The 17,102-nt window shown below is 36.3% G+C and overlaps 1 protein-coding gene across 2 annotated transcripts in view; it reads right to left on the bottom strand.

Annotated features, from left to right (window-relative positions):
• LOC105219052 (tyrosine-protein phosphatase 99A) overlaps positions 1 to 17,102 on the bottom strand; it is a 356,359-nt gene that overhangs the window by 226,211 nt on the left and 113,046 nt on the right. The gene's annotated exons all lie outside the window — the stretch shown is intronic.

The following is a 17,102-nucleotide window of genomic DNA, read 5'->3' as shown; positions in this document are numbered from 1 at the left end:
ATGCCAACGAGTAGCTGTGCCATTACAGTTATGGCAATTGTGGCACTTGCTACAACGGTTATTGCTATTATTACAGCGATTTGTTGTTGTTATTATGGTCTGGGCATTGCCACAAACGGCCGAGTGCTGTACTTTTTATGCAATTTGTGCGCTTGCAAATGACCAAAAGTATTATTTTGCAATTTTATGTTGTTTCTTCCTCTTCTTAAATGTTGTGTTTCTTGAAAGACGCAACACGCTTGACTGGCAGCATCTCTTCCAACTGCTACTTCTGCGAGTTATCTGCATTGTCGTAGCCGCTTTGTTTCTTTGCATTTGTATTGCCATTTCGCCTTTCGTGCGTCAACTTAAAAGCCACTTCCGTTACGTCTCGTCGTTTCCGCTAATTCGCCGTTGCTTTAGTCTGTTTTCACATTTATTCATTCATTCATTTCAATTTCCTGCTCAGCACTCCCCTTCACACTTTTCTACTTTAGCCTTCCGTTCTGCCTCGCCACTCCAGCGATTTACCCTCACTCAGCCACTTTCAATTGTTTTCTTGCAACATTTTACGCATCTCCTGCTTTTCCCCTTTTTCTTTCTTAAATTTTGAGCAACATTTTGCCATAAAATTCTCTTGGCTTCTTGCGCTCCCAGCTCGCCTTTCTAGCTACTGCTTGAGCTTCCTGTCGGCTAGTCGTAGCTTATTGTAGCATGACTGCCAGCTTGAAGCGGTCTCCTGGGACAGCAAGTCCGAGTCATTGCTTCAATTGTATCAGCAGCATTGGCTTCCGCTGTGCCCTGTGCCAGTGCCTTTGTTGGTGTTGTTTTTTCTCTTACTCTTTCTACTGTTAACAGATACTTTGGAGGCAATCGTAAGCGGATGTGCTGCTTGAGTGCGCGCTGCCTCTCCTAGTTCACCGGTCCAATTTATTTTTTGGCGTCGTCGAAGTTACAGTTATCTTTTTAGCTTGTTCTAGCTAATTTTTTACGAAAAGGGTATGAATTGAGAATGTGTTGAAAGTCTCAAAACATCTTATACCGTCTAAATTGAAATAAATTAGTTTCATTTTTATATAAACCAATTGAGAAGTACAGGTGGAAAACAGTCTAACAACATGCATTTCGATTGTAACGGTACCAAGGGAGGCTGTCTGAACTTTTTTATTTCTAAGTATTTCATTTAAAATCGTTTCTTAATAGAAACCAGTTATCCCGAGCTTGCTATTTAATTAGATACCATGAAAACCATGAAATCGTTGCCTACACCTAAGCGCAATGATCATATTTTTTGTTTAAACTGAGCTTTAAACTGAGTCTAGAAGTGCAGAACACTAGACTTATTTGTTTTACTTGAATACGAAGAGTAGACAGCCTTGAATTTATCATGTTTTTCTTTATGATTTTTTACATTGAATATATGTGTTGCCTACATTTTGGCGCAATATAAAATTTGAACAAAATCAAAGAATAAAATGATGTGCAGAGTTATTGAAATAATAATATTTGCCTAGTCTAGTATTTCTTAAAGACGTATCCCAATATTATAGTTAAGGTATTCCTGGAACATTCCACTATATAGAGACTTCTTCAAAATTATTACTTGGGTATGAAAGTGTCTTTTGCTTTCAATGAATTCCAACTCCCAAACTCTCCTACGATTATGCCAACCACCTTTCAGTACTTCTCCCCCGCCACACCGTCTCAGCACACTTCGATTGCTCTTAACAATGCAACTTTGTTTCCTGTGTTGCCAACGCAACAACATAAATTCTGCGCAATTTTCTACGAATCTCTTATTTCAGCTTCTTGGCTATGTATATTGTTGCACCAAGGCAGCGGGCACCGGGCACCGAGGTCCAACAAGTTTTGTATATCACATATTTTATTGCACCCCAGCGTTTTGCGTCGCTTCACAAAATTTACGCGCTTCGCATACGTTGCCAAGCGAGTTGAAACGTCGAATAAGCTGCCACATTGTATGACGGCGCCACACAATCAAAGTACCGTAACCAAAGTGGTGGTGTGGCAACATGCAGCATGCTGTGGCAGTATTGAAGAAAGTATAGTAGAAGAAAGCGCAGTAGAAGAAAGATATTGGCAATAACAAGTGCTCGTTTCGCTTGCGAATTCATTGATTCTCTATGCTCAAATGGACAAATAATGAATTGAGATTTTGAAGGGGGGGGAGTGCTGGAGAAAAATTAGATAATTTAAGTGGACTGTAAAGCGGAACTGCCAATTGTTGTGCAGCGTTGCCAAGGAGACTCAGTGTTATTGGTTGGTAACCAGATTTCATTTTGTAGGCGGTTAAATGAGTGTCTCCAGGGTACTCTCCTAGGCATAGTTTTGATAATATTCTCCATTAATAATGATCATTATTATTACCAAAGAACCGACTATTGAAAGTAGCAGTTTTAAAGAAAGCATGCCAAATCTGCTAGCTGGTTCAATATTCTTATGATTTTATTATGAAGAGGAAACGAGAAGTAACCTTTACTTCTGTGGGGACATCGGACAATGCAATCTAATTTTAATTTTCAGTGTAAGGGTAAAGACTATGTGAATGAGAGAGTTCATAAGATATTTCTCACTTCCAAACGTTCAATGATAGGACTTTTCATTATGTTGGGACAGTATCCAAAATGATCCCTGGTTGAAATATGAGCCTGTTAATCAAATATTGGAGACCATAAAACTAATTCGCTCGGCCAGAATCTCCTATAAGGTAAATTTAGCATCCCTATCAAACTTAAAACTGTGCGTCGCTAGATCTAGAGAGTATATAGAACCAAGTCGATTGCGGCGGCCGAGATTCTGCTATATCTAATGTATATATAATGTATATATATCTAATGTATTTTGAATGTTTCGACGAATAAAGAAAGAGAACCGAATGGACTACAACCATTTCGAATGAGGCAGTTCTTGGAGTTTTTTGAAGAGATATTAAAGAAGCGATTTATAGATTGCTTTGTGATGGTGAATATCGCCTAAGACGGAGATATGAAGCATATTACCGTTGCTTGGAAAACTCCTTTGAATGGTCAGAGCTCTGAAAATCTGTTGATCTGGAAACTAATAGATAAGAATAAGTATAAACTCCGTAACTAAAATGGTCTCAGTTGCCGTGACAACGCATAATTTCTCGTCAAAACTCTTAGAGTCTCACTGAATTTTGAATGTATATTATTTGTATTTACCAAGGATATTAGATATAATTAGGCTCATTTATAAATAATGTAATGCAATTAAATAAGCGGAGCGGCAACAGTATAATAGACTCAATATATAGACTCAGCACTCAGTGTTCGTTCGTGAGCTGGTCCCTGATGCTGGGTACCGGCGAGCGGAAACACATCCGCATTCGTTCATGAAAATTGAAATTCTGTCAAAGTAGATGAGTAATTATTCAATTAAAACCAAAGCATTACATGCGTCACGGCACGTGGCCGCCGCCGACGAAACAACGGTAATGCGTGAGGTAAGCGCGGCATGAGACTCAGCCGAAAAGTAGCGACGCAATGAGACAGATAAATAAATAGACAGAGCGTGTGTTGGACGAGAATGGACAAAGTGGCATCATGAGCAAGCAAAGCTGCCGAACAAGTGGCGGCAAATGATTACCAAGGAACTGTATGGAAGTATGTAAGTGTGTAAGTATATATGTATGTATCAGAAATTACAACAGTATATAAAGATAAGATGACACTGGGCATTTTTCGTTTGCAAAACCGACCGGTCAGCTACTTCAGTGGCACGTACGCACGCTTATGTCTACTGCTGTTGCGATATGGATGAGCAGCTGAGTGGAAAAAGCTTGCGTGAATTGAGCCGTGTGCCGCGCCAGTGGCATGCGCACGTACGCATAAGTAAATAGGATGTAACAACTGTTACAACAACAACAACAACAAAAGATAATTCACGCAAAAAAAAGTAAACGAAAACTGAAAATCAAAATAAATAAATTCTAGATTCTACAAGCGAAAGCAAATATTTTTTTCCACATTCTACAACAAATATATAAATACATATATGTGTGTGTCGGCACTACTTATACATTGTAATCGTAGACGGCCTTGTCGTGCACCACGACAAGTGTTTGCAATGTTTGCGCTGCGCGTGTGTGTGTTTGGGTGTGCTTCTGTGGCAAGTTGAGTGGCATGCAGCATATCCTTTTACACGGCTGACTGAAGTAAATAATAAAATTATGAAGTGTGGCAGCCAGCAGCAGAAGCAGTTTGAGTTGAAATGTATACTTTCCGTGAAGTGGTGGCGGCGCGAGCAGGGAGAGCAGAGAAGGCATCAAGTGTATTACAAAATATTATTTTATGTTGTTGAAGCTGCGTCGTTGGTTGGTGTTTGGCAGGTATTTCGGCTTATGTGTTGAGTGAATTTGAGTGCACTTGAAAATTTATGATTTTCAGAAGAGGCCGGAAAGCGGCAGATGATAATAAGAATTAAAAAATGCTACAGAGCGGAAACACAGTTGCCATTGGCATGCAACTGTAGCGATTTTTTGAGGGTAAAATAATCGAAAATTATTTGAAGAATTGTTGAGAAATTTTGAGGTAAAAATATCATAATTATTGTATGAATAAAATTGAAAATAAATAAAAATAAAAATTAAATGCGGTTCTTAAGTATTTACATATATACAAGCAGATATTACAGCTCCAAAAAAATATATATATATTTATATATAAACAACAGCTATGCCATCTCAAGCATTCTCCCGGAAAAATATGCCAGAAAACCTTCAGTTATTTTTTCGCCCACGCTGTTGAATTAAAAAAAAATTCCACAAAATTCATGTAAATCGCCTTTAATAAGCAAAAATGTGTTCGCACACCCTTGTATACTCTCACGCACACACACACACCCACACTCGCACTCAGCTTTATCTTACCCACGCATTCTGTGAAATCATTCCGTCGTCTCATTTATTTGCATACTTTTAATATTTCGTTGGAATTTAATGATTTTTGTGCGTGTTCGCTTTTGTAACTTGACGATTTTCTTATAAAGTGCGTCACATTGCACGCAAACTCATACACACACACACACCTATATACACATACTGAATATACTGCAGGCAACGCAGCCTTGTGGGCTGGGTGTTGAATAAATACGATTACAGTAAATATTTAAAGAGAATTAAAGCGCTTCTTAAGTGTAAGCACGCGCGTGCGCAAATAATTCTACGCTAATTTGACAATTTTCATTTCAACTAAGCCAAGTATATACTGAGTCTGGCGTATATAATTTCATATTTGTATAATTAATATGACAGTGGCTTTTGTAGATGGCCCACGCATGGAAATTAAAAGCTATTTCTTCAACTGGAAGGGCTTATGATTTGGTAGAATGTGAACTTATACGATTAATGGTTCATAACTAAGGCTCTTGCACAGAAGATTTTATTTTAGTTTATTATATCGAAGAATTCTAATAAAATTTTAGTAATAATCCTTTTTTCCGTATTTAAATGCTGGAGAATTGTTGAGGAAAAAATTCGCTTGGAGATGTCTTGATTAACTTAACTAATTTCAAATTAATCAATAAAATCTTCATTCGTATAGTTTATAACAAACAGGCTTTTGTATTAACTAGCCAAAAGTGAAATCGCTCAAAATGTCAAATAAGCATTGGTAATAAAGTGCCAATTAAATTTCTATATAGACACTATTATTATTCTTGTTTCTTGCTATAGCGACAGAAGATTATCTACGAATAATGTTGAGAAAATTTGTTCAGTTGAGAGCCATCGCCTGGACATCAATCTGGGTACGTCTAAGGTCTTCTCAGTTGTTTTCAAAACTACCAATGGTCTATATTTTAGACTAGCCTACTAAACTAGTATTTTAGGCTCTGTACATAGTCATAGATAGTGCTATCTAAAAATAGATCGATTGTTTTAGAAATATCGATATATGTAAAATAAAATTATCGATAAATGACCCGTTATATACTTCAGTCGAATTATTATTGACACCTCCTTAGGCTAAAAAATTGATTCAAGAGAGCAATACTGGAAATTATAGAGAAGAGGTGTAGAGAAGAGAGTGATATCTAAAATATATTATATATATCGATATATTTTGTATCGATTATTAGAAATTAAAATATCGATATATGTAGAGTAAAATTATCGTTATCTTGAAGACTTGATAGTTCAGTCGAATTCTTGTCGTCTCCATAAAATTTATAAACCAAAAATAAAATGATCCAAGAAGCCAATATATTGGAAATTATGGCGACGAGGTGTGGCGAAGGAATTAAGCAACTGAAAATTTCGATATTTTTCTGTTAAAATAGAGAATTATGCATATATTTGAAGAAATTTAATTAAAACTTAAACAGATACGTCCTTATGGATTAAGAACATCTCAAAACTTGGAGGAGTTCAATGTGAATTTCTTAACTCTAACGAATTAAGGATTAAACATAAGCTTCTTGTTCAACCAAGGTGTTAGGTGGGTTTCAAAATTTGCATTTTTTTTGTCTTACTAAATAAAAGATTTTTCAATAGGGACACTAAAAAAGACTGATATGAACAGCAAATGACGCCATATTTTTCCCCGCTCTTTTGCCATTTCATTGTGGAAAGATATACAATCCAACAACGAGTTGAAATGCTTAAAATATATTTCCGGAATTCGGAGTCAATGGTTTCAACTTTAAGAGTGCTACGTCCAATTTATGTCGCCCTATCAGATCAATGATTGAACGTATAGAGGAAAATTTTGAATCCACAGGCACAGTACAAAACGTTTCCGTTCCAGTGAGAGAAAGCAGTACCCATAGTGCCCAGAACATTGTTGCCGTTAGCGCATCAATTGAGGAAGCCCCAAACTAGTCTCTCACACGTCGTTCAGAGGAGTTGGGCATCTCTGTGACGTCGTTGAGGCGAATTTTTCGTAAAGATCTTGGCATACATTCTTACGAGATCAAATTGATACAAGAACTGAAGACGCTTGACCACCAGATTCGTCACATGTTCGTGAATTGGGCTGGACAACAATTTGAAAATGTTCCGGATTTTCATTGAAAAATCATCTTCAGCTATAACGCTCATTTTAGGCTGAATGGCTTCGTAAATAAGCAAAATATGCGTTATTGGTCAGGCAGCAATCCACACGTACTCCATGAGTCACCATTGCATACCGCAAAAATTTACGGCTTGGTGCGGTTTATTGGGCCGTATTTCTTCCGTGCTGATCAAGACCGGCACGTACTGTGAATGGGAATCGCTATCGCTCAGCGATTATAACCGAATATTTTTGGCCCGAATTGGATGATATGGACTTGGATAATATGTGATTCCAACAGGACGACGCCACCAGCCACACAGCGAATGTCACAATCGATTTATTGAAAACCAAGTTTGATGGACGTGCTATCTCACGAAATGGCCCAGTCAATTGACCGTCTCGGTCGTGCGATTTGAAGCCGTTAGACTATTTCCTGTGGGTCGTTCAGCGTCCGAAATTCTGCAAGCGTGCCTGTGGTGACCATGAATCTACTTTCACAGGAATAATGAATTTCATTGATATCCCAAACCGTTTGCGTTTTATTGCCCTTATTGAAAAACCCTTTAGTACAATATATTTCAAATAGTACCCAAAAATATCAAATTGATCGCAGTAAAATTCTAATGATGGGGTACTAACGGCTCAATTTAATTTCTCATTCATGCTAATTATAATAATATTATATATAATATTACGTCTACAACTTTGCTTCCGCCATTTTCCAATAGATGTCTCTAGGATCAAGCACTGATCGATTAAATCGATGACAACGTTTTATATAGATCTTGGACATTTGTGTCAACATTAACCCAACAATATATTTATAGAGATCTGTTTGCTTCCCAAACATATTCTTTAAACTGAAAAAGTCACTTTTTGAGCCGAATTCTCGACATTTGCAGGAAATTTGGATTTTCTTTTTTTAGTTCTAAGAAAAGTGCGGCTGAGGCTTATCGACATTTGTAACCGTCTTTATACAAAAAAAGCCTTAAATTTACAAAAAAAAAACGGCGGAAGCAAAATTGTAGACCAATAGTTAGTAGAAAAAATCTATTATAAATCAAGCAAAATATTGATGATGATTTCACAACAGTTTTTTGCTTTCAAATTTCACTAACTATTTTTAAATGATCACTTATTCATGCAACAAAACGTAAATATATAGGTCACATTTTGTCAATCCGTATTTACAGTTACTACTTTAATGCAACCACTTTCACAAAATTGCGCTTTCATTAAGCTGGCTGCGCGAATTTCAACAGTTAAATCGGTGAATAAAACCGAAAATTAAATTTTGTCGCTTGAAAAAGAGTGAAATTTTAAGCACTCAGTGAGCGCATTGACGCTGCCACACATTATTATTTTACATGCAGTAATAAATTCTCGTATTATCCACAATTTCATTGACTGCAGAATTTAATTTGTTAAATCCCACGTATATATGTATATATAGTATATACTCGAATGTGTGGCTTAACGCTTTTGTGTCGATTTAAGCAGCGCTTCGCATTTTCGCATGGCATTAAATGCAATTGTTTAGCTGCTTGCTGCATGCGATTCTGGTGGTATTTGTGCAAAAATATGGCTGCACTAAATAGCGAAATCCATTACTAAAACCAGAATGCTACTAAATCACTTTGAAATATTCATTTGGCCCCATTTTATTGCCTTTTTTTTGAATATGTGTAGTGACCACCCGCGCAATGCTCGACCCTTGTTGGTTGGCGCTATGTGGCTGTGTGGCCTTGTAGTACCAACAGTAATGAAAAAACAATAACAACAATAGTAAACAAATAGATATAATTCAAATTTTAAATAGCCACACTTAAAGCTGTCATTAAATTTCAAAATGCACCAGCGGCAGTAGCAGCGACAGCAGCACAACAATGGCGAAAAATAGACAACAACAACAACAACACACATTGGCTTTCATATTTGTTCATCCAATCTGGCTGCTAAATGCCCGTTTACTCCGCAGCTGCTGTGCGCGTTGTGTAGGTGCTGCGCCAAATTGTTTTTGTTGTATTTGTTTGCATATATGCGTATGTGTGTGTGTGTGTGTGCGCTTTGGCGGCCGTGCCAACTTTGCCATTGCCAGGCGGCTGCCACTGACAGTGCTCGTTGTTGTGCAATGACTTTCGCTCCAAAACCGACGGAAATGATAAATAGGACAGACTTGGCAAGCGAATGAACAACAACGAACACATACACACACACACACGAACACTTATACATACATTTAAACATGGACACCAGCCAAGGTGGTAGCCATGCAACCGACCGACCGACCAAGCGACCGAGTGACTGACTGAGTTTATATGCAACAGCTGTTGTTGTTGTTGTTTTTGTAGGTGTATTTGTTGTTGTTGTTGCTGCTGTTATATATTTTTCATGCTGTTGTTGTTGTTTTCGTTAGTTTAATTGTTGTTGTTGCATATATTGTTGTGATGATTTTGTTGTTGTTGTTTTTTTATGTTCTTGTTGTTGCTGTTGTTGTCGCAGTTTGCTGACTCTACAGTTGCCGTTGTTTGTTGGTGTTCGTGCTTGTTGTGCTTTATCAAAGTGGGTCATTTGGCTGCACAACACAAAACTTCGGTGCAGCACACATCCACACACACGCACACACACACATACATATATAAATAAACTTTAATGCCACTATATGTATGTATGTATGTGTGTTTGGCTGTAAATAAATGTGGCATTGTGCCACAACGACATGACTGCCACCAATTGCTGAGCGCACATTTAAACATAACTGCACATAAATATACAAGCATACATTTGTGCGCATAACGGTAAACACCCACAACTGCTGTATTGTGACAGGCCGCACTTGAGCATAGCGAATGAGCTGTTCAAGTATCGATTGTGATTGTTTACCATTGCTTTCGCAGCGTCCTTCACTTCCTTCTCACTCCCTCCATTCCTCACTCTCCCATCACTTCACTCGCTTTCACTCCACGTGCAGCCAGTAAATAAGTGCAGCTTGTTCTTGGCTTCACTTTAAACGATTTGGGTTTCATTCATTTTTTTGTTTTCATTCGAACGCTATAAAGTTACATTCATTTGCAGGCGTTTTGTTTTCAATATTGTTTATTATTGTTGTTATTGCTTTAGCTTTTACTTTTCACTCGTAAACGCACTCTCCAGCTCTCTCCTCGCACTTCATCACTCATTGCAACTCGTCGTCTGCTTTATTTTCTGGTATTTATTGGTTTGAAATTCACTGTAACTGCACTTCGTTGCACTTCACATTGATTTCGCTCGGTCTTTGTTGCTGCTACAGCAGTCGTTGTTCTTGTTGTTGTTGCGTATTCTATTTTTGAATTATTTGTTCTTTAACTGCATTGTGTTGTGCGCTTTTGTATGTGTTAAATGCTGGCGAAAGTATTTTCTCTCAATCAACGAAAGGCGCTCCTTCTCCTTCACCTTCACCTCCTCCTTCACCTATCCACTTCTCTGCTGTCTCCACCGTACACTTTTACAGCTTTATTGCGGTAGTTGCGTATTTCCGTTTCACTAAAACTATTATAATGCCTGGCTTTTCATGGATTTAACATTTTCACTAAATATGCTTTTGATTTTTTTCGCTTCGCTTCGCTCTCTCTCTTTCTTTCTTTATTTGTTCCACTACTGCATATTTTCGGTTTGTAAATTCAAACGAAATATTTATTTACACAACTTGTTTATGAACAATTTCCGTGGAAGTAATTCATAGCTGCTCAGTAAATATTTCTATTTGCTATTATAGTTTTCTTTCTGTGGAATTATTTGGTTTTTCTCAAAGCGTTTTGCCTCAAAGTTTTCATTGGAATTTGGGTTAAGTTCAGTAGAATAGTCAAATAGATTAAGATAGCTATTTGATAAAGAGGAGTTATTTTAAGCGGAACAATTAGGAAGATTATGACTATACAGTATATTAAATTAGCTTGAATTTGCATAAGTTAAAGTGAAACTGCGTTAAGTCAAGTCAAGTTAAGTTAATTTATGCTAAGTTAAGTCAATGTTAAGTCAACACACACCATCTCTTTGTCGATTTTAAAGCTACTTTCGACAGAACCTGTACCTGAAAACTGATACGGCTATGTAACTAACGTTGAGCAACACCAAAAGCTCCGTCAGGATCGGGAAGAACCTCTCCGAGCCATTCGATACCAGACGTGTCTGCAGTCAGGGTGTCTAACTATCGTGTGGCTTCTTTAACTTGAAGGTGGAAAAATGCAGAGCTAAATATAGAAGGTACAATCTTCTACAAGAGTAGAAACAGCCATAACTTTGAAGTTGTAGATGATTTCATCCATCTTGGAACCAGTATTAACATAAAGTCAGCCCAGAAAACTTACACAGAATCACTCTTGCCAACAGGCGCTACAATGGACTGAGTAGGAAATCGAAAAGTAAAGTCTTCTCTCCATGAATAAAAACTAAACTCTACAAGTCCCTCATCATTCCCGTTCTACTTTATGGTGCAGAAGCGTGGATGATGTCCGACATCCGATGAGGCGAGCTGAGAGTTTTCTAGAGAAAGGTTTTGCGAAAGATATATGGTCCCTTAAAAAATGCCAACGGCGAATACCGCAGAAGATGGAATGATGAGCTGCATGTGTTAATCGATGGCATTGAAATAGTTCAGCGAATAAAAGATAGCGCCTACGCTGGCTAGGTCATGTTGTCTAGGTGGATGAAAACACTCCAGCTTTGAAAGTGTTCGATGCAGTACCCGCCGGAGGAAGCCGAGGAAGATGAAGGCCTCCACTCCGTTGGAAAGACTAAGTTGAAAGTGACCTGGCGTCACTTGGTGTTTCCAGTTGGTGCCAAAAAACACAAAGGAGGAATGAGTGGCACGCTCTGGTGGATTCGGCTATAATCGCTTAAAGCGGTTCCTTCACAAAAAAATACAAATACATATGTATATATGTTAAATCAAGTCAAGTCAAGTCCATTGAAGCCAAGCTAAGTTAAGTTAAGCTAAGTTAAGTTAAACCAAGTCAAGTTAAGCCAAGTTAAGTTAAGTTAAATCAAGTCAAGTCAAGCCAGTTTAAGCCAAGTTAAGTTAAATCAAGTGAAGTCATGTGAAGTCAAGCCAGGCCAAGTTAAGCCAAGTTAAGTTAAGTGAAGTTAGGTTAAGTTAAACATTTTTGTTTTGGTGGAAAGCTGAAAAACTTAATTAAATATTCCATTGATATAATTTGAACCACCTTATTTAGAAATGCCATTTCAGATAAAACACAATAAGAGTAACTCATTTTACAGCCCTTAAACATACATAGTTTAGGCTATGTTAAGTTACGTTAAGTTAAGTCACGTTAAGTTAAGTTAAGTTACGTAATGAAAAGTTAAAATTTTTTTCTAAAAAATTTAGAATATTATGTTATACAAATGTTTGACTTTAGTTGAGTTAAGCTATGTGAACGGATTTCTCTTACTTGGGAATGTGTCTCGAGAGAGAGAGAGATACAAGTCTTGATTTATCACTGAAAGAGTCAGACAGCTTTTGTGTCAGAAATGCCATAATCTTCCTCCACAATTTAAATAGAAAGTTTTTTTGTACCAAAAAGTTCATTGTTCCAGCTATTACTTCTGCAAGAACAATAGTAAGACCCGCGCACATTTAACACGGCTTTATGAGCGCACTTAGAACTTCGCCAGTGAGTTACAATTCCGTCGAAAAGTAAATTAGAAACTTCAAATGCAACAACAACAATAACAACTAAAAGCTGCTTAAAATATGAATATACACTATAACTGTTATTGTTGTTCTTGTAGCTGTGCTTAACACAAATATCAAGCATAACAAACAGGTGGCAGGGTCACGCCAAGCAAACGCAGCGCTGCCTCCGCTGCTGCATGCAAATGAGAGACAACCCAATTTGTATTGCATTTACAGCGCCATTGCTTGTTGTTGCTTACACTTTAACTAGTTCACTTTTTGAGTTGAGTTCCTTTCACTGCTTTCACATGGCATTGCGCTGCTTTCTACCCTCTCTCTCTCTCTTGTGCTTGGCCGAACAATAGTGTCAGCGACATTGTTTGTCGCTTCTTAATTTAGTTGCCTCAAATAAAGTTTGATTTTACTCGAAAACAATAACAAAATCAACAACAGCGCAGCTATTTTGCATTGTTATGTTGTTGTAATGTTTTGTTGTTGGCGCAGGCATTGTCTTGCTTAAAATTTAATTTTGTAAATTCTTTTTAGTTTGGCATTCAATGCATCTGCTCTAATTGCTGTTGTTGTTGTTGTTGCTACTTTCATTTAGATAAAATTTGTTTTTTTTTTGTCTTTTGTTTTTTGGATTTTTAATTTTATTTTTGTATTTGCTATTTTTGCATGTCTGTTGTTTGCAACGCATTTCTCATTTGTTTTTTCCTTTGCTTTGCGCTGGTTATTTTTGAAAGTTGAGAATTAATTGAATTTCTTAGACAAGCATCAATGGCAGCCAACGAAAGTGCACGTTGCTATGGCAGTGGAGAGTGAAAGAGATAGTGAGAGAGGGTATGTGAAAGTGTAGAAGTGAGTTGCAAGCACAATGGAGAGTTCTGCAATTTGTGGTTTAATGAAAAGTTTAATAAAACTAAAAAATAAGGAAACTAAATCATGCAATTCTTGTAGAAAATCAAATTTATTCATTGATTTTTCAAATGATTTTTTTTTTAATTAAAAGTTGAAAAATTCTCTGCTTCTTCTACGGTTTTTTTGGAGAAAAAATTTGTGATTCTTGGTATTATTTATATACATAGTAATGATGTACAATTGTGCTCGGTGTGGTATGCAATCTCTTTCAAATTAATAAAATCAATGTAGTTGTTAAAATCCCGAAATTTTTATACTCTCGCAACAAAAGTTGCTAAGAGAGTATTATAGTTTTGTTCACTTAACGGTTGTTTGTAAGTCATAAAACTAAACGAGTTAGATATAGGGTTATATATATCAAAATGATCAGGGTGACGAGACGAGTCAAAATCCGAATGTCTGTCTGTCCGTCCGTCCGTCTGTCCGTGCAACGGATAACTTGCACTAGGAAGGGGCATATTTGGATGTAATTTTTTTTTTGGGAAGTGGGCGTGGCCCCGCCCCCAAATCGGTTATTTGTATGTATCTCGCAAACCAATAAAGCTATATAAACCAAACTTTCTAACTTTTCAATGCCCCGGATATCGAATATGAAGAACTCAGTGCCCCATGGTAACTTTTCACCGAAAATTTCAGTAAATCTAACAGGCATCTTAATTTAATTCAGAGGAAATATTTTCCTACTAATAGTGTGCCTCTGTACCAGAAAAGGTTAAAATCCGGTCATAACTTCCCTTATATATGAATATATGAGAATACCTAATTATAGGATTTTCAAAAATACGATGAGCTTAATAGCTTATAAATCGGTTAATATGTGAAATATATTTATGCCGAATATATGGGTCAAATTGTGTGTTTTCTTAATAAAAATATAGCAATAAATTGCTTGAGTATAAAATGTTCGGTTGCACCCGAACTTAGCCTTTCCTTACTTGTTTGTATAGAAATTTATGTTATAAAAACTAAGTTTACTCTTGTCTGCCAGCTAAAATAAAAACAAAATGTAATGCGAAATTTCGGAATTCCAAAATATAAAGCCTACTAGGATAACGAAAATCATGATATATAGTATATGTGGTCTGTGGTAATTCCTGGACCGATTTTTGCCACCAAGCTACATTACATGCAAAAATATATGTTCACTTAATTTTGCTAAGATATCTCATATATATATATCTCATATATTAACCGATACATACGGTATAAAGTCCACAAGGAGTTTGAAAATCCGAATATGAGGATTTAAGCCCCTTATTCTATTGGTCTGATTTTGCCTATTTTTGGCACAGACACACACTTTTGGAAGGAACACATTTGTTTTGAATTTCTTTAGAATATCTGAGAGAGTTAGTGATATTTTCAATATAAATTAGCCGCAAATTTCGAGGACCTCATGTTCTATATCTGGGGCCTTGAAATGTTTGGAATAGATTTCCATTTTCAAACTATAGCATTGGGATGCTAAATAAAAATTTAGAGTCGAATTTCGTTGAAATTGGTCGAGTAGTTTCTAAGATATGGTTTTTGACCCATATATGGTCTGAGCCATGCCTATTTAAAATTTTGTATATTAATTTGAGTGCAGCCTTTTTGTGCTATCTTTACAATGAAATTTAAGGTTTCTGGTGTATTTCTCAACTCAATTAAAGCAATTTTTGCAGTTTTCAACAAAGCCTTTGTATGTAGGCGTGGTTATACCCCGATTTTCTCCATTGTATTGTATAAGGAAGATGCTAAAGCAAATAACTCTAGTAAGTCTGCTTTATATATAATAGCTTTATTAGTTTTCGAGATATATATAAAGCACTTTCCCAAAAAAATTACATCCAAATGTTCCCCTTCCTAGTGTGATCATTTGTACCAAATTTTTTTTCATAATATAACTTTTCGGTTTTCGCAATTTGGTGCCGTGGTCCGATTTCGCCCATCTACGAAAGCAACCTTATTCTTATGGTGCCAAGGAACATGTGTTCCAAGTTTCATCAAGATATCTCAATTTTATGTCAAGTTATTCAAGTTACAGCTTGCATTGAATCTACCCTTCGCCCTGATCACTTTGGTATATATAACTCTATATCTACTCTTAGCAACTTTGTTGCGAGAGTATAAAAAGTTTAAAGCAATTGTCTTTCAATTTGGTTTAATATAATAGGGAAATTCCCGAAAAAAGGGGATCCCGAAATTTCGGAAAAATTATGTTATTAAAAACTTTCTAGAATTATCTATCAGTCTAGTTAAATTTTATAGTTAAATCCCGAAAAAAATCGGGATCCCGAAATTTCGGGATTATAAAAAAATTATGTTATAAAATTCTTAAACACTTAGAAGTGATTGTCTTTAAAGTGTTTAGACAACATCACAAGCATTTATGCACGATTACTCAAATATTTCTGTAACAGTGCCTCACAAATTTTCCACCAACTTTTCGAAGATTTTCAAAAAATTTAAAATGTGTAGCTAAGCATAAAATATATCCGAAAGATATACAACATGACCTTCACTTCTATTAACACTGAAAAGTTACTTGTAGTATGTAACTTTTAGACTAACTTCTTTTTCTCTCTCTCAACCTTCTCTTCTAAAAACATTATGTATCAACTTAAATAAATAAAATAAATAAGAAGACATACTCAATCGCTCATTTATTGTACACACATTTATCAAGTGTTTATTGTGCGACTTTTTGTTGTACAATTTCGCTTTTATTTATTTTACAGTGACATACTTTTAGGCGCACACACACACACACGCTTAGTGCACATATCCACATTTCACTTGAAGTTGGCTTTTATTTCGTATATTTTATGTACAACTTTCACTTTACTTTACAAGTGGCATTTGGTGTGTTGTTGTATTGTATTTTATTTTATTTGCGGCAATGTTGCAAAATTCTCACAGAAAATTACGAATTTGTGGCTGACAATTAAGCGGAAAGTAAGATAAATTGTTTGCTTAATACGAACAACGAACGACGAAATTGTCGTCGGCAGTGTAGAAATCAACACAAAGTAAAGGAGACATACATATATGGTTGAGCTTTTATTTTGAGACAATTATAGCCAGCGTAGTTCTGCTCTTCCTAAGGTCCCACAAAGGCTCTCATAAGATTGCCGAAAAACCGCCATACAAATCAACTAAAGCTGCAACAACAACAACAAAATATTGGTATACCAAAACTAACTAACCAGCAAAAACAAAATGGCGCCAAGACAACAACAAACAATGCTAAAGCGAAGAATACAAAAGCGATTTTGTAGAACAATAAGCACGAGTAACAATTCCATTTCCAAATCGTCGACAATAAATGCGTTGCCGTTTCACATTTAATGTGTCTTAATTTATTTTGCGGCCGATTCGGTTACCAACAAACATATGTACAACTGTATAGTATATGCGCTTTGCGCTTAAATGTATGCTACGAATTTGAAAAGCGCCAGATAAATGCAACTAATATCTCTTCAAGCATACATATAAACACTCGTTAAGACTTAAGTACATAAATACATATATAA

Source organism: Zeugodacus cucurbitae, chromosome 2, assembly GCF_028554725.1.
Source record: "Zeugodacus cucurbitae isolate PBARC_wt_2022May chromosome 2, idZeuCucr1.2, whole genome shotgun sequence".
NCBI classification, from domain to species: Eukaryota; Metazoa; Arthropoda; class Insecta; order Diptera; family Tephritidae; genus Zeugodacus; species Zeugodacus cucurbitae.
Note: the sequence above shows the minus strand (reverse complement) of the source record. Positions and strands in the feature narration are given on the sequence as shown.